This window comes from Cygnus atratus, chromosome 4 (assembly GCF_013377495.2).
Source record: "Cygnus atratus isolate AKBS03 ecotype Queensland, Australia chromosome 4, CAtr_DNAZoo_HiC_assembly, whole genome shotgun sequence".
NCBI classification, from domain to species: domain Eukaryota; kingdom Metazoa; phylum Chordata; class Aves; order Anseriformes; family Anatidae; genus Cygnus; species Cygnus atratus.
Window position 1 is genome coordinate 9953659 of NC_066365.1, and position 23764 is coordinate 9977422.

Below are 23764 nucleotides of genomic sequence, written 5' to 3' on the forward strand. Positions count from 1 at the left end.
TCTCCAAGAGCTGCTCCCACATGGCTCCGTACCACGGGGTCCATCCCCCAGGAGCAAACTGCTCCAGCACGGGTCCCCCACGGGCGGCAGCTCCCCCCAGGCCCCCTGCTCCTGCGTGGGCTCCTCTCCACGGGCTGCAGCTCCGGCCCGGGGCCTGCTCCTGCGGGGGCTCTCCATGGGCCGCAGCCTCCTCCAGGCCACATCCACCTGCTCCACCGGGGGCTCCTCCACGGGCTGCTTGGCTTGGCTCTGGCCAGCAGTGGGTCCCTTTGGAGCTGGCTGAAACTGTCCCTTATCTAACATGGGGCAGCTTCTGGATTCTTCTCACAGACGCCACCCCCACAGCCCCCCACTACCAAAAACTTGCCCCATAAACCCACTATACACACACTTTTTGGGTTGTACTAAGGTATAGAAACTAGGGAAAGAAACAGAAGGGACATCTCCACAGAAGTGCTAGACTTCGTTCTTCATTCTGTAGCCACTGAAAACTTAAACACTTTAGAGAAAACACTTCTTTTCCCTTTCTTCAGTATCCTAGTCTGAATCACTGAATTAATAGTTCAAAAGCTTTTTACACTGTAGAAAATTACACTTTTCAGACACCAGGCTAATGTGACATTCTTTTGGGAGTTTGCTGAGAAGCTAGAGAAGTTTTTGAATTACATTGTTGACTTAAGCTTGTTAAAGCAGCTATTCAGTAACTTTCCAAAGAATGAATGTTTGGGCTAATGCTTGTTTAGCTACAAGAAACATTTATTGGTGAAGTTGGACTACACACAGTTCTGACTATAAAGTTTAAAGTTTCTTGGTTGTTTGTTTTTCCTGACTGTACCAAACACTGTTTGGGAATTTGAAGTGATAAAGATAACTTTCTACTAAAGAAGCTCTTTCAAACTGTAAAGCTTGAAAACTGTGTTAGAAAAAGCTGTCATGTAAGTTGTTATAAGACAGATGTCATATGTTTGTATTACTCGCCTGAAAATTAAGACAAGGACACTTTGCTCGAATGCAAAACAGAATGGAAAATGCTATAGTTAATTCAGTTTTTGCCATAATCTTGGTCTAGTTTCTTCTGTATGGCAAAAAATTGGGACTGAGATCCATAAATCACCCATGGTAGCATAGCTTATTCAGTGGGAAATACAGAGTAGGATCTGGCCTTTGATGGGCTTCAAATCAGTCCAATTTGAAATGACTCAAGCAAAAGTCATTTAAGATCAAACAACTTTCTAGACCTTCGGTTATTCTTGAAGACAGAAACAGCCTCCTTCATTTCACAACACAAAATGTCTTTCTTTGTTATTTGGTGATTTTACCTGAACAGAACTAAGCCACACGACTAAAATCCTGAACAAAAGAATCATTTCCCCAGTTACTTGAATTCCAAAAAGATGATGATATGGCAGCCACCACAAAGTGAAGGGACTTGCCTGCCTTTACAAAGCAAGTCAGTGGCAGGAGTTGGAGCTTATATTACTTATCCCTACACTTAATGCAAGAGGTCATCGTAAATCTTGGTTTCTTTCCTCTGTTTTATTATAAAAAGCCCTGCTTCTATGATGACAGAAGTTTTCAATTTGCCTTTGAAATAAATTTGTGCTTCTGGTTTTACATAACCCTGAAAGCCAGGGCTTGTAATGGAAACATCAGCAGACCCTGAAATGCAGCAAAGCTATATATAATGCTTCTCTAATGACTTCATCTTGGCTAATGCAAGGTATTGCCAGCCAACAGAGGGTAAAATTTCATTTTGTTATTTATGCAATATGGATAAAAAAAAATAAATTAGTTTTTTGCTCAATGGCATAAAATGAAAGTGTTGAATTTTAAAGTCAGCAAATCTCATGCGGATTTCACCCTGATTCAGATATTATACTGGTATTTGGAAATACAAGCCTTTCTGCGAAATTTCCATAAAAATCCAATTTACCTACTTTATAATTTCAACAGCTTAAACTATAGTGTGTGGTTTGCATTCTCTGTAGCCTTGAAACTGATTTGGTGTTTTCCTAAGCTTTGTTGAATAGTTTGTGACCTTCCTCCTCTCCTCCAAATGTCTCTCTTTAAAATATTAATACTCAGAAGTCAAGAAAAAATGTGTGTATGTCTGACAAAGAGATGAGTACAGCAGACAATGGCTGCTAAGAGAAGGAAAAAAGAAAAGACTCTTAGGAATAGCTTTAAAGCATATTTAAACAACAACAACAAAAAAGCTACTTTATGAACATGTACTGAAGACAGTTCCCCTGCTTCTCTCTACATTATGTAATTCCTCGGTTTGGACTTACAGCAACACTTCAAGATAGAGATAGAATTGGGGAAATAATGGGAGTTATTTGACAATAGAGAATAAATATAGAGTGAAACTGTAGTACAGTTCACTAAGTATAACACCTTTTAATTACTCAGGTGGATTTCCAAGCTTTCTTTTCTAAGATAACACCTTGCCTCCCAACACTGTAACCATTTCTGTAAATATGGATGAATGTGAATTGCAAGAATTAAGGCTTATAAAATGATATATTCCTGAAAAACACCACAGAAATTTCCAGTATAAATACTCTGACTACCTCCAAAAAGAGAAGTTTAAGAACCTGGAGGAATTGTGATCGAGTTTTATCTCTCTCTAAAACAGACGGATCCATTTAATCTCATCATAACCTCTGTAACCCATGATCCTCTAACAGTAGTTCCAGGTGGTATTTTGATTCTTTCTAGCTTTTGAAACTGCACAGTACATTATGAACAAATATGAGCTTGCTCCACCCACACTCTGACCTGAACGAAAGTCGGGAGAAGCATAAACTCCATATTAATATACCCTTCCTGTCAGAGTATATTAATTAAGATAATTAAGTGATGTTCAGCATTATACCAGATGAACTCACTTAGCTGCCTACCTGCTCTAACTGTGGACAAAGAAAGCTCACACTGCCTACAATGTATTCTAGAGGAATAACCCATCTGAAATTCATCCTGTATCAAAAACAAAACACAAAGGCAATTATGTGCATTATAAAAAACTCCTTGTGTATGAACACATGGGCTTAAGAGAATGTGCCAATTGTAACATGTTTTGTGGTGAACTTCTCATTTCACCCACATCCAACATTACTGACTTCACTGTTGCTGTAAACTTATGCTTTTATGCTACTATATTTTATTATTGTTTAATAATGATTCTCTATTTACACTTTTAGTTATGTGTTAACATCATGAAAAGACAATGCTGCAGAAGAGTTTCTTTCCCTAAATTTCCCTTCCAAAAGCAGCTTTTAAATACTGTTTTTTCACTGCAATTCATTGAAGTTTGGAAGTCTCCAAAAATTCCCTCTACTGATCAGATCCTTTTTACAGCTAAAGCTGAAAGTATTCCCTTCTTTATATACACTTAAAGAGGCCACAGAATTCTCTTTCAGATATTCTGAACAACCAGTTTATAATGTAGATGGTTGAACTCATCTATCATTGTTTGAGGAGCAACTTCTCTCTTTTCAGTCTCTGCTATCTCTACACATTCTAACCTGTTGCTTGATCGAGATGCCAATATAATAGTATAAATTTAAATGCATATCCTTATGACTTGAGATTTGTAACCCCATGGATTTCACATCTACATTATATGAATTGTCAATAGCGATTTTGTTACAAATGTGTTACATATAAAATTAAAAAACATACACCAAACAAAACACAGCAGTGTATTTGCCTGTAAAAGATAACCAAGGCATCTGTGATATTTTATGGGCATCAAAATAATATACCACAAAGTCAACATTTTTCCAAGTGTGTAGCCAAAGCAACGCCAAGCGCACACTTGAACACTTCTACATCCACCTTCTGTAATTCAAAAAGGTCAAAATACCTAAATTTCAGCTGAGGAAATTAAAAGGAATTTTTAAATGTTTAACTTCCCTATGGGTTAGTAATTGTTTTTCAGATATCAATATAGATTTAATGGCAAGATTTCTAATTTTTAATATATTTAAGAACTTAAATTGAATGTTGGCATGCATCTTGAGTCGTTTTACCTTCAATTTCTGAAACTAGAAAGAAGCTACAAGGTAGCAGTTACCTTAAGGACTGATAGTATCGACATTAGAAGCCTTATGGCTGAGGTAAAAGCAGGAACATTTTCTTGTCCCTTCTTGTGAAATTAAAACCATGATCTGTCTTGATTTTCTTATTACAGTGTGAAAGATTTTTGAATTAATTGTGTCTGACATTTTTAATGAGTCTTTGCTTACATTCCTAAACCTTTTTTAAACTGATTTTCTAAACAAGTGACAGAGGTCCTGATCATTTCAAAATGTACTGAACAGATATTTCTAGGACCCCTGAGTGTCAAGTGGTAAATTCTTATTATATTTGAATGGTAATTTGGTGCCTAATTCTACTAGGTTCTTCAAATTTGATGTCAACTTTCAGTATGAGTCACCATATTTTGTCTTTACAGCTTGAAACAATCAGAACATTTCTGAATTTCTGCTACATGACACTACTCCAAACAGCAGAGCTCACCTCAGGGATACACACTACAGTAACTCCTGAAGCATCATTTTTGACACTTAGCAAGTTTTGATTATTATTGTTGAATTGTATGAAGGACAAAGCACAATTATTATAATTCTATGTATATATAAAAAGCTAAGAACAGTACTAATTTGTATTTATCAAAATAAATACCATGTTACGTGTTTTCAGTATTTGGACTGTATATGTTTATATAATAAGTCTAAACATAAAGAAGAAATAAAAGCTCCAACAACTTAGTGACAAAGAGTGAGCTTCAGGAAAGAAAACTGCAGGAAAGTATAGAGGAAATATCCCATACAGACAGAGAGATGTCATCACAGAGTAGCCATCTCCATAACTGTTTCAGAGAGACTACAGCAAATCTCTCCTCAGTACTGTCCCAGACTCATCAAAGAAACTTAGAAAAACAAAATGAAATTTTCATTAAATAGTTCTCCAAATTCATTTCACAGTCTCCAAAAGAACTGTAAAGTCTTAGTTCTAGTCTAGAGATTATGTGCATCTTGTATAAGATGATGGCACAATTCACTGCTGTAATCATGTGGTATTTTACTGGTTCAAAAACTGAGACAGGGTAATTTGATACAACTCAAAGGTACCATACTTTGAAACAATGGCATCCCAAGCTCACTGCTTATATAATGAACTTCACATTTTCTAAGTAGCTGTGTCATTTGCTCTTGCCCTCTTTCTATGCCTTTTCCTAATGCCTCCAAAATCAGTTTCTATCATACACAAAATCCCCCTGCTATACCAGCAATATAAAACACCAGAGATTTCTTAGTTGAACTAATGCTTGTGAGTACTTTGATAATGTAAAAAGCCGTAGGCATGGAAAGCAGTTTTACTAAAAATAATAAGAGAGAGACAGATATTGGTACTTTTACGAATATAGAGTATTTGGTTGTTGTACATCCAATTATTTCATAAACAACTATTGTGAAATCATTACGTAAAATGAAAATCTTGGACAAGATTGTGATGGCAGCACGGGGAGGAAAACAAGTTCCAGCATCACAGGATACAACAAATCAAGCTGTCTCTTTCCAAGAGCTGGGCATTGCCTGAATAACCTCCTCAGCACAAGGACTCCAAGTGTCAGATACAAACTGGCACAAACGAGTGCCAGAAATAGCAGTGGCCTCTTCAGTGTGAATGGGCATCAGCTAACATTGCTTCAAGATCACAGCAACAACAAAAAAAATAGCACACTACCTTCTCACTGAGAATGTTTAGGAAAGCAGGTTCAACATCATGTATTTGAAAGAATGATTTATTATTTTTTTATTTTTGTAAGAGGCAGACTATTCAGAGGCCACACATGGTACCTGAATGAACTTTGCTTACATTATTCTCTTTGTATTTTCAATCAGTTATATAGTTAGCAACACTAGTGCTCCATAGACATAAAAGAAAACAACCTCTTATTAATTTATCAATTTAGAATTCTCTGTTACCAATTTAGAATTCTCTTTCTCGTATTGGTGAGTTGTTCTTAACTGATACCTTGTAACTTGTAATTGATAACTTGCAAACAATTCATTGCTATGGAAAACAAAGGTACATTACTTGAAAATAATTTCATTAACTCTTTTGAGGTTATGTATAAATATAGGCAAATTGTTTGTTCATATAAAGGAAAGGCACATCACTGCACAAGTGGGAACTGCAGTATTAAGAGAAGGTGGCCCTCTGCTTTGGCATGTCACACAGACTCAGGCAGATTTCTACCTCTGACTGAAATCAATCTCCCTTAGAGTAACTTTGGTGTTTGAGACTAAGTCTATTTCAACAACACTGAAGTTTTGTGGTCTTAAGGTCATAAATGCCTCTTACTTTCCAAGTGAGAGTTAAGATCCTTCCATACCTTGTCACTTCTGAACATTTTTCCTATTGTCTTAGTATGTCAGCTCCACCTTGTTTGTGAGACCAAAACAGCATAGGAAGTTGAACAAACAAAATACATGTATGCCTCAAAATAATTTGATTTAAAGAGTGTAATTAAATGATGCTCCAGTATTGCATGTTACCAGAAATGTTTATTGTTGGTTAACCAAGGGAAATTTACCCATCTGTCACAAAAAAAAACAGGGCTTTTGACATTCTATGAGGAACTAATTGCTATGGATAATTTGATCTTTAAAAGAAAGATTTGTGGTTCCATGATCGCCAAAACTGGAAATGTCAAAGCTAATTCATCTGAGATGCAAGAGGGGAGGAACTGCAACCTTAGAACCAGAGATACATTGTTGACTCTTTACAGGAATATACAAATATTGAAGAACACATTCATTTTTGGAAAATGCTACAAATGAGAGCACAAAAGGCTAATTTCCAGAGAATGCTTGTATGCAGAAGGCCAACAGTGGGGGTAATGTTGCACTAGATAAATCATAATACATGCAACTATCTACAGGAGACTAACGATAGAGAGAAAACCACAAGTAACCAATGTGTTCAAAGTGCAGAAAATTAAATGTTATTACTTTTGCCAATGATTTAAGAAATTCTCTGATAGATTAGTTTATGAAGAGCACCTAGGATTTCAAATGAACAAATGTATTTTTTAGTTTCAGTAACCACAATGGATACTAGAAAGATCTAGAAACTAATTTAGCACTTCGGTGACTATAGCAGTAAAACAACAGAAGAAATTAAATTAGGATTTGCACACTGAGTAACAGTTTATATCCAGATACTATGTGCTGATGCGTACAAATGAGGTAAATCATAATTTAGATTGAAGTATTGAACTAAGCCTTATAGAAGAGTTTTGCTTGTTTTGTTGTGAGTTTTTTTGTTGTTGTTGTTTGGCTTGGTTTTTTTTTTTTTTTTTTTGAATCCCCCTTACATTTTTATAGTATCTAATTCAGGTATGCACTCAGCAGAACTAGTTTACCAATATTAAATATGAAATAATAACATGTAATGTCTTCTATAGCTAAAATCCCTCCCAGAGGAACCATAGGTGATAGAGTAGACTTTGGGAAGACAAGGAGTTATGACCATCTCTGGTACTGAAGAGACACGTATGAATAAATAAAATTTTATTAAATTAGAAAAGGTGTAAGTTGCTTGATGCAGTCATTACAACTACACATACTTACGCACCCAGTATTACTCAGTTCTTTCAAACATCATTCTTTATGTTACAACATATTTGAGTGCACTAACCATTGGAACTGAAATCTCTTTCTTCCCTCATAATGGTAAGACAACATAATGTGCTAATTTTACTGGAATTACCTTTCATATTTAACTATAAAGGTTTTTGTCATATTTTCTGTTACTTGAGATAGCTTTTGATTGTCTATTTTTTTTTCCAGGATTTCCAGTAATAATTTAGTTTGCAAGTTCTAGTCGATTTAATAACTCTTTGTATAAACTGATTCACACTAGAGCTACATTAAATATTCTTATCCTTTCATGGCTTTTATGACAACATCAAGAAACATACTTCAAATCCAAGTTTTAATTGGTGATACAGATGCAGTTTAAAAAAAAAAAAAAAGTATTTCATGTACTTGAAGATTGTTAATAGAAAATAACATCATAGCCATCTTACATGAAAAGTGGATAATTACCCGCTGGGTTAACATTTTGGAACAACTCAGCAAACAGTCAAATGTGTGGTAGAGCTGGCACAAAGGAACTGCAACATGCAATTAGGAACAGAGAGGAGGGTGGGACCAAAGCAGCCAGCAAATTAGGCTAGTGTGGGACCTCAACATAGGTATATTCTTAGCAACATTGCACATTGCAAGAGGAAATCCTATAGGTCAAAACCCATCTGGGCACATGCATAATGGTGAAAGAGTACCTGCCTCCTAAAAGATAGTATCTGAAGCGTAAAAACAAAATAGATATGTAGGTAGACAGAGAAAGAGATGGGTAGACAGGTGGATGAGGAGTACAAAGAAGCAAGGGAATATTACTCACCACAGTAGGCAGTTGTCTCAGCATAACAGCTGCCTATGCATTGTCAAGTTAATCAAAGGCAAGGTGACAAAAAAGTTCTGAGGAAGGTTTGAAGCAGGATAAAAAACTGGTTTAGTGTGAATTAGTAGCGTGCTCTTTCCACGTGCAAGGGACAGTCATGTCAGAAGCAAGACTACTGAGAAAGAAAGCAGTGAACAATAATAGAAGGGCAAAGAAAACAAGAGCTGACATCTGAACACCCTTTAAAATAAATACTTCAAGAAAAGCTCTAAGAAAAAAAGTAAAAGCTTTGTGTTTTGTAACACTAAGAAGGCATACCCAAGAACAGGTAGATGATTAGAGCAATAAGCTAGAAAAATAACCTTTCACCGGTATTTTGAATAGTTTCTAGCTGGGTGAGATTGTATTTATCAAGACCAGAGAAAGATTTTGCAATTGCAAGGAACAAATTATAGCTGTGCACCTTTTACTGGGAAAGTCTGTACCTCAAAGTTACTTTCCAGATTGAATTAGGCATATTCAAAATATTGGACAAATGCAAAGATCCTGAAAGAGGGCAAAACTGAGGAATATGAGAATGTAGTGGCTTGTCCAGAATGACTACAGTAAACAAATAAGGATTAGAGCATTTAGTTTAGGTGATTAGATATTGAACAGATGTCTGAAAGACAGGGAACACATTTAAGTTGGATGTAGATCCAGAGAGAGTAAATCTGAGTCATAAGCATGGAGCAGATCCTGAATTTATGTTCACAAACATAATTGTCCAGATATTATGTACAAAGAGAAGACTGGCAGGAAATAATTATGCTCAATTGCAAATCACCAGCATCCATACTGTGAAAGCCATCCATACTGTAGGAGAGCTTGGGCTATTAAGAGCTATTATATTGCTAAAATTCACTTTGGTAATCTAGTAGAAAGGTCACTGATTTTAATGAATTACGATCATGAAACAGACAAGGACCTAATGTTGATGAATTTATTTACTAAAAAAAACTATTACCTTCAAAAATCTCAATGAGAACAGAACTACTTTTTCCTTTCTAAATGTGATCCTTTGTATTTTAAAATAATTATGTACTGAAGGGATGATGCAAATATATATTTATACCTTTTGTTACTGTTCATAAACAGATAACTTCATAGGGAATTGTCAGTATGGAAAAACATAATACATGCCAATAATGCAGAGAAAATGAAACACCCTTGTGCTGAATGTACAGACATGTGACAAAAGAAGCAAATTCTACAAGCTGAACAAAAGGTATTAACAGCAGTGGGTTGTGTCAAACAAATCCACCCTACAGCTATCATAAGATATGAGCTCCTTGAAAAAATAGGCACCACCAGGAAAATCAGTTAAAAGTCATACAAAAGGAACCAAGAAAGATTTTTTGTTAGAAATACATTAGTTGTTTAAAAGAAAAACTTACTTATTTGTACAGATATGCTTTAGTGTGAAATATGCTTTGGTGTGAAATATGCTTTTGTGAAAAATGCCTAATACTCTATTTGTGTTAAATTTCTACTGAATTCATGTACTGCCTTCTGCCTCAGAATAAATTTTCACCATCAAATGCTGAATTTTCCGGGAAAAGTTATGAAGTTTTTACCCTCAGTGAAAACTTGCTATTTTTGTGTATCACTTAGTATGAAATCAAAATAGTAAAACCCCTAGGTTAATTCTCGAGAAATGAACTCCTTAAGCAAGTAGAGCTGCAGGACATAAACCACAGAGCAAACTCAAGTCACTGCGGTAAAGGAGAAGCAGGCCACAATGGAAATTGAACTATGAGCTGCGAGGAGATTATGGTGTTCTCCACCCTGACTCTTGAGGAAAAGTAAAGTATCAAGGAAAGCAAGTATCAACAAAATTAATTGAGGGGTCAAACAAAGCAAACCAAAAAATCTTCAAGCAACCAGAAGCTAAAAGTTCCAGTGTAGTTGTACTGAGTGCAGTACGTGTGGTTGCCTTGGACAAGTGCACAGAAGGCTCATCATCTTCAAATTCCAAAATTCAAAAGCTCATCATCTTCAAATTCCAAGAACTTTGTCTTGAAGTCAGATTGACTGAACTGGATATATCCCAAAAGACAAAGTAGAATATAGATGATGTTTGCAGGGACATCATAGACTCATAGAATAGAATCACAGAATATCCTGAGTTGGAAGGGACCCACAAGGAGCATCAAGTCCAGCTCCTCTTGGCTCCACGAAGGTCCACACAAAAATCAGACTGCATGTCTGAGAGTGCTGTCCAAACACTTCTTGAACTCCATCAGGCTCGGGGCAGTGACCACTTCCGTGGGGAGCCTGTTCCAGTGTCCAATGATACTCTCAGTGAAGAACCTTCTCCTACCATCCAACCTGAAGAACCTCCCTTCCTCCTTCACAAAGCAGCCCACGCCAGCAGACTGTGATACTAAGGAGGAAGGGTATTTCAAGTCAGCAGGGCATTAACTCCTGGAAGGGGGGAAAACAAAATAACAACAACAAAAGCACTAACAACAGAAAACACAAATGGGACTTTGTGTCAACAACAGATGATGACACAAAGGATGATCTGACTCAGTCACCCCATGAAAAGCAGGACGCCATCTGATCAGAAAGGACAAGTTATGGAAAATTTTATCAGATACAAAATAAATGGGAGTAGCATACCAATTTTTCTCTCTGACAAATGCATTGGGCTCCACAAAGATAATGCTTTAGTGGCTGGGGTCCATACAGGTACCAGAAGCAATGGGAGAAAAGGCAGCAAGGTGCAGAAAGGTATCTATCCAAAGCAAGACTGCATCAAGCAGCAATCATTTCAGATTCAGGTTGGTTGCAACTTATGATACAATTAAAGATGAAGATGAACAAACTCTACTTTCCTAAGAGGAGAAAAATCTTCCCTAAAATTGATATAGAAAAGGAATGAGATGACAGATATATTCAGTGTATGTTTCCATGCAAACGTTTCTTTTCCACAGAAAGCCAACAGGGCAAAATGAAATGACACACCCGATTTAAGTAGAAATTGATGTATTGGGCATCTCAAAAAACTTGGACAAAGGAAGATTTACAAGGCTAAAAATTAGAGGACTTTTATAATACATTGTGGTAAAAGGGAAACTCACTATAGGAAGATTTTACCTTAAAAAAATAACTAAATATGAAAAAGGAGCAGTCAAAATAATAAAATGCTCTTAATGGAAATTATATAAATCATACTGAAGTATCAACTATATTAAATGTTCAGAATGGAGGCAAGCTACGGAAATGCAATTATTTTGAATGAATACACAAACTGATCTTCAACAATCATTAATTTTCTGTGCCCTTCATTGACTTTCTTGACTTTCTCAAATCTTTGCAGAGCCAAGTACCACAATGAAAAGTAGCTTTTCACATCACACAATATTACTTTCTGGTCCTGTAAAGGGGTGTACATTTGTAACAGGCTTAAATTTGTCATTTGGACTTTTATTATATATATGTATATGCACACTGAAATCTAATCCCATGGAATTTATTTTAAAATCCATAGAAGAAAATATTTGTCAGAACCGAAAGCAGCTCCACCAATTTCTCCCGGGGGGGATTCTATGCCTCTATTCCCCTTCTGCCAAGGGGAAGTATGCAGTTGAGACATACCTCTTATTCCTCCCAGCCCCCTTTTTCTTTCTTTCTTGTTTTTTTTTTAATTGTATCATACATTAGAAGTATCAAATACCTTGAATGTATACATCTTTTTAATATTGCACAAATATAAAAAATTCCTTGAGCAAACACTGACAACTATACTTCAGGGAATATCGCTACACTGACAGAGAGACAGACAATACACTACAAAACCTCAGATTGAGCTGCTTGACAGAACAAGTATAGTGAACAGAAATGACAATATTGAATTTAAGTTTTAATTTTAGATTCAAATAAAAATTCAGTTAACTTCATATACTCGTAATACTGCTTCCTGGAAATAAATCTTCACTTATCTCTTTCAGATGTTCAGACTACAAAAAAGTTTAACACAAATAAGAGCATCCATAAGTTATCAAAACTGACATTATATTCCTTTCCTAGTTCTTTCACTGCAATTCTGTACTATTCATACATATACATACACATACTATATGCAAGTTTTTGTGGAAAAATAAGAAATCCAATTACATTTTCCTTCCTCCTAGCTTTACATCTCAGACCTGAACAGGCATTTTCGTGTTTCTTTCTTCAGTTGATCATTTCCTTCTGATAATGGGCAGAAGTCAGATGATGATCTGAATTTTTAGATCTTTCAGTGGTCTTCGATACAACCAAGGGTCTCATGGTTCAACTCTTTGGGAAATGGCAAAGTTGGGGAATACAGTCTGAGGGGTTTCTCTTTGTACATGATGAATGTGAATGTGATGTATGATCAGACAGCGGCATTGGGAAAGTGGTCATACATTATGGGATCTCTCATTCTACTCTGCCTCCTCTCTTATTCAATGTGTATGTGGTGGATCCAGCTGTACGTTAGCCTGCATAAGTCTGTCAACTAATTTGATGACAGCGCTTAGCTTTTTGCATCCTCTTTGAACACTGGTTTGACAGTCTGCTTGGGTTCACCGTTGCAAGCCTAATTAGAATGCTCACTAATGGCAGGCTGGCAACCCCTATCTAAACAAGATGAAAATGAAGATTGACGAAATGGACAAGGAAAAAGTACTTTCATCCCAAACTTAGCACTTGACAATAACTCCCTAACACAAATGCTTTAATATTAAAGACAGTAATGTTCTCTCAGTAATGAAAGACCCATGACCATAATAAGCCAAACTAAAATGTAAAGCGCATGGCTTGGAAGTAAAATTAAAAGCAAGTCTGGAGGAGAGCAGCATGAAAAAAAAGGTCACACAACTCTGCAGAGGGTGTAGATATTTAAAAGACTGGTTTTATTCCAGCTTGGAATGAAACCCAAAAGTTTTGAAGTTCTGTGAAAGACTTCTCAGAGCCCAAGCTCTCAGGTAGTCTTCCCAGCAGTCTTGGAAGCCCAGACCATAAAAAACTTCACATTTCTTTTTATGGAAAAAAATATGTAAAAAATCCTAGCTGGCTTCAGTCAGGATCTGAGCTGTTAAAATCAATGAAGTGTTTCCAACATTTAACTCATTTACAGAACTGAAACCACAAACTTGATTCCCTAAATACTGATTCCAACAGCAATGTACTGCTGGTATGATTTCTGCACTACAAGCACACTTTTTGGCTTATGCATGTTAGAGGAATATATGTAAAACAGAATATAAATAATACATGATTCTATTTTGTAATTATTAATTTGCACTCCCTAAAATTAAGGCAAACTGTTGCCAAAAATAAAAATCGAAGAAGCACAAATCAGATCCACATTTAACTTGCTATCATGAGGATGCCCCACAGAATTCAAGTTCACAGGAGACATGAAGTGTGTTGCAATTTACACATTTTAAGTACACAGCTGGTAAGCGTGTTTTGCAAGCTTTTCTGTGTGATTTGCAGAATATGGGCTGGACCTGCTACTTGGCTTTTCCAACACTAGCCAATGTGCTCAGCTATAAATTGCACAGTTCAAACCTGGCTGATGGTTATCACACACTACTTCTTCAAAGTTGCCCAATTTAGAGTCTGACAGATAACCACAATGAGAAACAGCTGAGCATGCATTACCTACCCTCCAGACTACCATCGAACCTCATACGAGACCAAACCATCTCAGAGAAATCAGAGAAACAGATCTTCATCACGAATGCAGAGATGACTCAGATATTTTATAAACCACAGAATGGTTTACGGCCAGACTGAAACATTAAATCACTCTTTGAAGTGGACTAGGAACTACTGTACCACTCAGATTTAAAGAAAGAGCTCAACATCAATATGATCAGCTAAAGAGACAGAAAGTGACATTCTGCCCTTGACAGAATGTTGAAGCACCTGGAGAAGTTGTAACCCAAAGTACCCTAAGGCATCCACAAAATACATCTGCACCATGCTGTCAGTTGCAAATGCTGGAGATGTTATGAGCCCCAGCTGAAGAGTTGTCCATGAACCAGCAATTTTGTAGACCCAGCAGCCCCTCTCATCTGAGAGCAGAAAATTTCTGTATTAAAGTGTTTATTTAAGAAATACATATCTACCTTTGAAAGCTGCAAGGGCTCTCAGGACACATTATCTCTCTTTGTTCATACATTTCCAGGCGATTTAAATGTGAACTCTGTTTTAAGGGTATCATATGTGAAAAACTTTCACTCTTCAGAGTATCCCAAAATGCCAAGTACTTTATTTTTGTACTTCTCTGCTTAAATCAGAGCTTGTGGGAAGCTGCTTCCAGCACTGGCTTGATTGAAATTTGAGAAAGTTTGAATTACCTCTTCCCATTCTCCATTTCCTCCTCTACATCCCCCCAGTTTCTTGTTCAATGCACTCTCCAACTGTCTTAGGAGGAATTAAAAGGAGCTCCTGCCCTCGCGCGTCTATAACTAAATGAATACTGTATGTGAACTGTTCTTTAAGACTACTTTATTTACCAACTCATAAAGAAAGCTGACAAAAAATCAGTCACTTCATTTAATCTCTTCTGAATTTGTGGCTGTCCAACTCTTCAGCAATGCCAGCTCAGAAGCCAGGTAAAGCACAAAAGACCAGACAAAACGGACCTCTTTCCTCATTTAACACAGCAGGTTAATAGTATCACATTGCAGACTTCCATTTTCTCTTTTTCTTTCTCCCTGTGTTTTCATGTCCAGTCACTGATGCTTAAATTAATTTTTGCTGACAGCCTGAACTCCTACTGCTTCCCATGCCTTATTTGCTCTGAATTATATGAACTTTCTTACGTATGGATGGATATGTATCCATCTTAAGATAAATACAGGTTCCCTTCCCCAGCAAATCTCATGTGGTTCTCAAGAATACCTTTCAAGAAAATCTAACAGAGTCTGGAGTATGGTATCTCTTTTCTTCACACTGTTTGAGAAAATTGACCACTCTTCAACATTCAGGTTCAACAGTTATCATGTATCGCAGCCACTGCCAGAGCTAACTAATGGGTCACCACTGAACGTGCCAGAAGCAAAAGGGTGCAGTCAAAATCCCAAAGAAGGGCACTGAGCAGCTTTGTGGCAAGTGCTATTATAGAGGATCCTGAAGAAGTAACACCATGGGATGCACCATCTACTTACTGTTTCATATTACCCTGTTTTCTTTTATTTATCAGGACAAATTTTCTGGCAACTTACACCAGAAAATCTGGTCTAAGAAAAGGTTACCAACATCCCAAAGCTGGGTAATCTGACATGAACAAACTAGTACTTGTGTAATTAGCTTTTTTGTAATTAATACTTAGGGTAATATTGTTTTTTTCTCTAGAGTAGTCTATGTTTTTTCTCTGCAGAATTTGGGTTTATCAACAGCTTCAGTAGTGCTGGCTGCCTAGTCACTTGTAAGTAGAGATAAAATGAGTGAACCCTCCAAGGAAGCACAGGGCTCTTATTAAAAGATAAGTGGATGGCAAAGGAAACCAGTAGATAGCATGTTTTTACAAAATAAAAGTCATACTTTTTGCATCTACTCTTACAATCAGCAGAAGCAGCTGTTATTTTCATTTATGGAAATTTTGAGATGAATCACAACCATTAATTTATTTTTCATTCGAAATGAGAGCATCCTGGACAAAAACAAATCTTTTGAAATCATTTATAAATGAGCTAAATAATACAAGTCCCAACTAGGGAAATATGATGTTGGGAGCTGAAAAATTAGTACTGCTTAATACAGAAATCATCTCTTCATAGCAACAGTCCACATCTTCTTAAGCTCTGTGGAGACCACAAAGTCAGCTACTGTCTGCTAAGTGCTTCCAAACTAGCATAAATTATCTTAACAGTCTTTAAAAATATCACTGCTGATTATGAAGTATCCACAAAAACATGCTCAATCTTGAGGTTCCCATTCTTATGGCAATTGTTCCTAGTGATGTAACTAAGCATTTTTTTTATTAATGTACTGCTAATCTATTTGCAGATAATTATCCAGTTTGGTTCACCAAATTTTAAAGAATTTAAATTGATGCAAATTTGCTGATGTATACATGGCAAAAAATATTACAACCAGACTAAAACTATAACATGCATTTTGAAAAAAGGTGAAAATGTGGGAGATCCTTCTCAGCTAAATATCATAAGTAATTTACAAGCTAACACTAGAATAGGGGTGATTTTTTTTTCTTTAGAAAAAAGTAATGGCATAATTTCATCATTACCACAGGGAAAACTTTTAAAATAAAAGAACTAATGACTATTAGTTCTCCTCAATTCAGTCTAACAGATGGACAAAATAATTTAGATATTAATTGATTATGAGTCAATTGCGCTTCAGGGTTAGAAACATTCAACACTGAATTTTCTTGTAACTTGGAAATTAGTTATATTTCAAGGCAGCCTAGGTAGGCTAATGCACTGGCTGTGCCTCCATTTACTGGTGAAAAGGAAGGAGGTAGAGCAGCTCTGCCAGTCAGGCTACATGACTTTGGAGGAAGAATTGGATTAGAAATAGTTTTGTCAAATCTTATCACCCCTTTAAGTTAATCCTCTCTAGCTGTCATTTTACTTCAAAAAGGCACTCAACCTGTGGCCGTCGACTACGTATTAGTTTTGCAGATGTTCAGAGTGGGCTTTTTATAACGCCTACATGAATCAGACAGCCACACTCAGCTCCATGGAAAATAACATACTTTAATATACTAACTGTCTCTATCAATGTGCATATAATAGCTTTGTTACATTGTTTCATTAATGTGTTTTATAGCTTTCCTTTTTTATTATTATTATTTTTTTTTTTATAATTCTGTTTGGCTGGTTGAAGCAATTTTCTCTCCGCGGCAAGACATTTGTCTCAGAAGGAACACAACAGAGGTGTTTATAGTGAAGCTATAAAAGCAGGGAGGAAGGATAAGCAGTAACCAAGACTATCAGATCCAATTAAAATCTCTGGTATAATAAAGCAGAATATAATCAAACGTGATAGCAATTTAAGAAAGCAGGAGAAATAACAGTCAACCCAAACAGAAAAAAAAAAGTTATTAGTTATTAGATCTTTAAAAATCATGGGAGCTCAGCCTCTCAATTATTTATTTTAGTTAAGAGAACAGCACACCCAGCAACAAGCAAGGTCCAAAGAAGAGAATGGCAATAAGTCATTAAATGCCATCTACATTAACAGAAAGAAATTTATAGGAACGCATAACCAAACAGTTGTCTGCACAACAGCAAACAAGTTGCTCATAAAGTACATCTTACATCTTCTACTCAGTATTTAAATGCAAAAGCTTTTCTTCTTTTCTTGTCAGATGAAATCACTAGCAGTTCAACTATAGGTTTTCTCAACATTTGCAATAAGTTACTTATGAAATTGTAATGAAACTAGACTCGTGAATTGTAATGTACCGAGACCCATGAATCTGGATTGAAACTTACAGTTTGGGATAGAAGGAGAGTTAGGGATAGATGAAGAGATTTAGATCATTAGTTGGTTCTAAAATTTCAAGTAGAAAGGTTCAAATCGAGAGTACTGGTCAAAGTTTACATCCAGCAGGGAATTTGTTTTTCTTGTTTTACTATACCGAGGGATGAGGCATTTTATTGTGTAACTACTAAAACGACGATAGTGTAAATATTTGTATCAATAACAAGACACAGAACAATTACAGTCATGCACATTGTTAAGTATACATGTATATAATGAATGTACTTTTTTTTTTAATTATTATTATTAACAAAATAAGTTCTGCTTTTAGGAACAAAATAATAAACTACAGGTTTTGCTGTTGGCAGAGAGGTAGACCTGATTCAGATGTTGCAACTTTGCTATCCTCTGGCATAGGATAGAAACCAGCATCACATCAATATTAATCTATAATAAATATCATGTCATTAAACACCACCACACATAATGTCACAATAAACACTAAAAAATCAAAAGAAAATCCAGAAAGAAGATAAATGCAGAAATAAACAGGGTTGTTGGACAAGGTGACCCCAGAGGTCCCTTTCAACCTCAACTGTGCTGTGATGCTTTGTAAAATAAACAAATGCTCCAGTTCATTTGTTTTTTGACAGACCCTTCATTGAGGCTCTCCTTGTACCATCAGAAACACAGAAAAGCATATAAAGCATAGATAACTATGGTATATTGGTACCATTAGACTTATAACATCAGGCAGGCTTTTGTCTCACTTTTCACCTCACATAAACATGGGAGGCATAGCTGGTTGCAAGATAAGCATGCCTGTATTCTGGTTCTCCCTAGCTGCTCTGATTATCAATTCTAATTAAGAAACAGGACCAACATACAGCCAACCCAAACATACCAGCTGAGCTCTACCCTACTGATCTGCTACCTTACTTTTCAGAAACAGCATGGTAAAACCCCAGTTCTAAAATCCTTATCAGTGCAAAGGACCTGCAGATGGCTGCCTGCTCCATGTTATTCTTCAAGGCAGATCTAGACACTGTGTTGGAATAGATTTCCCTTGATGTTTTCTGTTCATTTTAGATAGTAAAATAAACCATATTAGGTACAGCAAGAGCTTCATGCTGCCCTCAAGTATCCTATCACTACACTGTGAACCTTAATTTCACTCTCCTCCTGATGCTTTACTGAAAATACAGAAACAGAATGGATTGCTTCAGGTTATAGTCACGGTGACGATGCATGTGATACAAATCCCTTTGAAGCTAACTTATTTCAGCACTAAAACTTCCTTTCCTCTCTCATTTGCCTGTGACTAAAATGTCTCATCTTTGAACTTGTGCCTATGGCAAGCAGGTGCATAGAAAAACTATACCAACATCACTCCATTCATCAAGAATTGGAAAATGATGGGTGCTTTCACATCTGATCATTCATCAGCTGAATGGCCTACAGCAAAGGCTGCAGGAGCATAAAAAGCCAGGAAATTGGACTAAACAGTACATCCAAGATTTGCTCAGATTTTAACTGAAAGGTGAAAATCTGGAAACCTCAAGGACCCCTGCTTCCCTTCTTGCAGGTTAAAAAAAAAAAAAAAGGTCACAAAAGAGTCTTCAGCTACATTTAAAGGATGAAAGTTTTGACATGTTCAGCATGCTGAACAGTAAAGGGATTTGGAAGATCCTGAGAGCTAAAAACATCCTTTAAGCCTCTACCTCAGTTTGCAGCTATATATTCTGTGTTTAATACTATAGAAAGAACAAAACAACAACAACAACAACAAAGAACATATTTAATTAGATTGTCAGTAACAGCAAATTACAGTGGGGCATGCTGACTGGGATTTTTTTTTTCACCAGAAGCTACGACATAGAGAATGGACTCTCGAAGAAGCAAGTGCTCTTGAGGAGAGTGCTGGTCTAAAAAACTCAAACACGCTTTGAAAAAAAAAAAAAAATACAACTGTTGAGAAAGAAAACCTTAAAGAATAGAGCATTCAGCTTACTTACAATAAAAATATAGCAGAAAACATAGTCACTGACAGTGTAAGATTTGGTTTTAGCCTCTGAAGATCATCTCTTCTAGCAAAACTGAATTCCTGTCAGATGATCGGGGGCTCAGATTTACAAGATTTTAAAGAGGCATCCATGGCAAACAGTAGCTAACAGCTGATCTACAAGTTCAGCTGTGCCACAAATAGAGGCAGGGTACCACCTAGCACATGCAATTAAAGAATGCCCTAGATGATATTGCCTTCTCTAGAGCTGGTTATATGTATTTGATATTTATCTGGAGTCTTCCATGTTCTCTGATATATGTAATCCATTCATGACTGAACAAACAACATTACTATTTGCTCCCACAGAAACCCACCAAACTTTGGCAACAGATTTCAGTGGAAGTAGCACCAGATCCACCACTCTGATCCTTATCTTCTATTTTCATCTGAATTCTCTTCATCTCTTAACTATATATCACATTTTTCTCTATTTTTCTTTATTAATAAAAAGAACAAAACACAGCCAAACACTGAAGTAACATGTAAAACTTGATGCGAACAGCATCACAGAAAATGATTAAAAAAAAAGAGAGAGAGAGGTCCATGGACCTTGGACACACAAAGGCTGAATAAACTTTGTGGATAAGAAGTTGAATAGACTCTCCTAATTCACAGTAAACGAGTTGCTTAAAGAAATAAGCCTGCTTAGAGAGCTATGTAACACTAAAGCAAATCCCCATCTTTGATCTAAAAGATCTGATTTGCGGCATGATCAGATCTGAAGTTGAAATCTGGTAAAACCATGTCACTACATCAAAAAAGCTTTATTTTTTGAAACACTTAAGTTTAAATTTCCTGTTATTTCCAACAGATGACATAATAAAAAGCAGGACACTTGCCACAAGGAACAATGTAATTTCACAGAATAAATGTTACTACTTGTTCTATTCACAGTAACCATTAGAAAAAATAACACAGCGAAGGTTCAGTAACAACTCATTTTAAAATTATATTTGCTCTATAAAGAGTCATTTTTCTCTTTTACTTGCATACTACTGTACTTGCATGACAAGAAGTTTGGAAGTGTTCTCACCTGTTTCTGAAAGAGGTCACTGCCCTTCTCACACATGGTCCTGGCCTTGCAAAGCAGGCTCAACATGAGGGTGGATTCCCTCTCCCCTTTCCTAATGGTTTTGAAATGCCTTCCCACCAAGGCTGGCACGGGGACAGAATTTTTCTTGTCCCAGAATCCCTGCTCTTTTGCTAAAGCATCAGGTGATTTTTATCTTTTCTTCTAACACTTGACCCTGGACTTTTGGCCTTTTGCTGAGCTTGCAGGAACATCCTATTCCTTTTCCTCTTCCCCCATATAGCTTTTCACATCCTGGAAGTTCATCATAGTTCAGAAGAACACATGCAAAATAAATAAATAAATAAAAAGCAAACAAGCAGCATACTGTTCACATCAGTCACCAGCACTACTGTAGCATAACAATTTTTGTGTTAAAGGGTTGGTCGTAAGGTGCTTTTCAGTAATAATAAGTTTGGATGGGAGTATTTTGCTTCATGTATGGGACCTAGATGATTATTTGCGGGTACATAAATACTTTACCCTACTGAAAACTGAACAAGTCACTGCTAGATCCCTGGCATAGGATTTTTACAGATCCTTCCATAAACTCTTTTGGGAAGTAGTCCCAATCACTGCTTGCTCCATGCATCCCCAGTCTGTAGCCCCACAAATATCACTGTTTAAGCAGAATTTCTCTCCATCCTCTGGGCTCAAAGCAATGAACGACATTAGAGAATTTGGCTGGTCTCTCCCTCTCTCTTTATATTAATCCTACAGCCAAAAAGGAGAGAGAAATACCTCTCCACTTCCCAAGTGTCCCTGCCTTTTCATGCCCCACAGAGGACAAATTAATATGCAACTTTTTTTTTTTTTATCTCCATAGTCAGAACAGTGTATTTACATCCTAGTCTCCATTTTCTTTTGTATAAAAGCAGAGATCTCATCTCTGCAAGCTCCAGAGATATAAAGGCTGGAGAGAAAGAAGGGATCAGCTAAGACCCAACACAAAAGGCAATGCTTTTTAAATCAAACAAGCAAAATACCAACAAAACAAAATAGAAAGCTCAAACCCAGCACGCTCTTATTTAAAAATAAATATTTCAATGAGTCAGAGCAAAGATAAATTCTACCACAAGGAATCTCTGATTTGCAGACTGCCTATTTACACAAGCTTCTGTCTATTTACCCTGGAAAAGTTGTTACTTGCATAGTAATCAAGCCCACGCTTACTACAGCTGTTGCAGGGTGAATGAACCCTCTTCTCAGCTAAACAATGAGGGGGTTCAGCCAAATTCGTCGTCCAAGAAGAAGGGACTGAGAAGCACAGAGTATGTGAGGCCTAGGGAGAGAGACTGACATCTTACTAGGCAACTTAAATACATCTCCTGGGTAGAGAAGCCATAAAATATTTTTAAACAAATTAAAAAAAAATAAAAAAGAAGGCTTGTCTACATATGCATTTGTTACTTATTAACTGCGTATGTTTTATGTTCTAATTCCACTACGTTACGCTGAATTAAAAGGTTAGACTGATGAGGCACAAGGCACACTCTTTGGAATAAGCATGTCCACACTTGGATTGTGTAGGAATTAATGTCTTAACCCATTGGCAATCCATATGCTTCATCACTTCTTTTTCCAGAAGGTACAGCTTCTGCTTCAACTGCAAATTAACAGATTTTGACTATCCATTGGCAAAGCTATCCCAGAAAATTTCTTCTTGCACAAGCACTGATTTTGAAGATAAACAAAGTACAGGTAGTAACGTACTTCCATTTGTGAAACTCCTCCTATTGAGAGGCTTTCACTGCCAGTTTTACCAGCCACACATCATACCCCAAATAAACGCTGGCAAAACCTGTAATGTAGCATCTGATATGAGACCCTCTGTTTGAACCTTACTCACAAAAACAGACAATGACCTTTCCTGATAGTCATAGCAGGAAAGGAGAAATCACAGTCTTATTTTATTTTAGGGTGGCCAATGCCAAAGTGAGAATTCTAAAAGAAATTGCTTACATTCTTGGCAATATTGGACATTGTATTAGTCATACAGTTTTTTTTTTTTTAATATTTTAAAAGCTCAGTGCCTGCAACCTCAAAAGATGACAATAACTTTCTTACTATGCTTCTGTTTGTAAAAATAAATGATGCTAAAGTAAATTTATTTTCTTTAAAAGAGTGGGTTTTTTTTATGAACAACATAGGAGCTTTGTCTCACTGAGTTATTGTAGTTAGAGCCCTGAATCCTTCTGCTTTCAGGTTGAAGTATGAAATATCTAACAATGCCACTTCACATTTGTGCAACAAGACATTTGTGACTTGGGTGATAAAAACAATGCAGAACAATCTATAACATTCACACAAACTGTTTACATCTTATAAGGCATTGCAAACATTTGGATAGTGCAGCAAACCCTCATTATTCAAAATTAGCAAGCTTGAGTGTGTAATGAGGACAGCAGAATGCCTAGCCAAAAAAATAAAAAAAAAAAAAAGAAAACCTACCCCCAAAAACCTTTTAGTTGAGACTGCAAACACACAGTTTTTGAGCCTGAATTTCTGAAAACCTACGTAATACAAAAGTTAAATAATAATAATAGAAAATAAAATAAAAAAGTTACAAATATATCCAAAGGGAAATTATTGTAGAGAGAAAGTACACTTCTGTGGACCAGAAAAAAAAAAAAAGAAAAAAAAAGAAAAAAGTACTTTCAACCACAGGTTCATTATGA

The 23764-nt window shown here is 36.4% G+C and overlaps 1 protein-coding gene across 1 annotated transcript in view; it reads right to left on the minus strand.

Moving 5' to 3' along the window:
* The window catches only part of GRID2 (glutamate ionotropic receptor delta type subunit 2), a 728283-nt gene that overhangs the window by 272375 nt on the left and 432144 nt on the right, over positions 1 to 23764 (minus strand). The gene's annotated exons all lie outside the window — the stretch shown is intronic.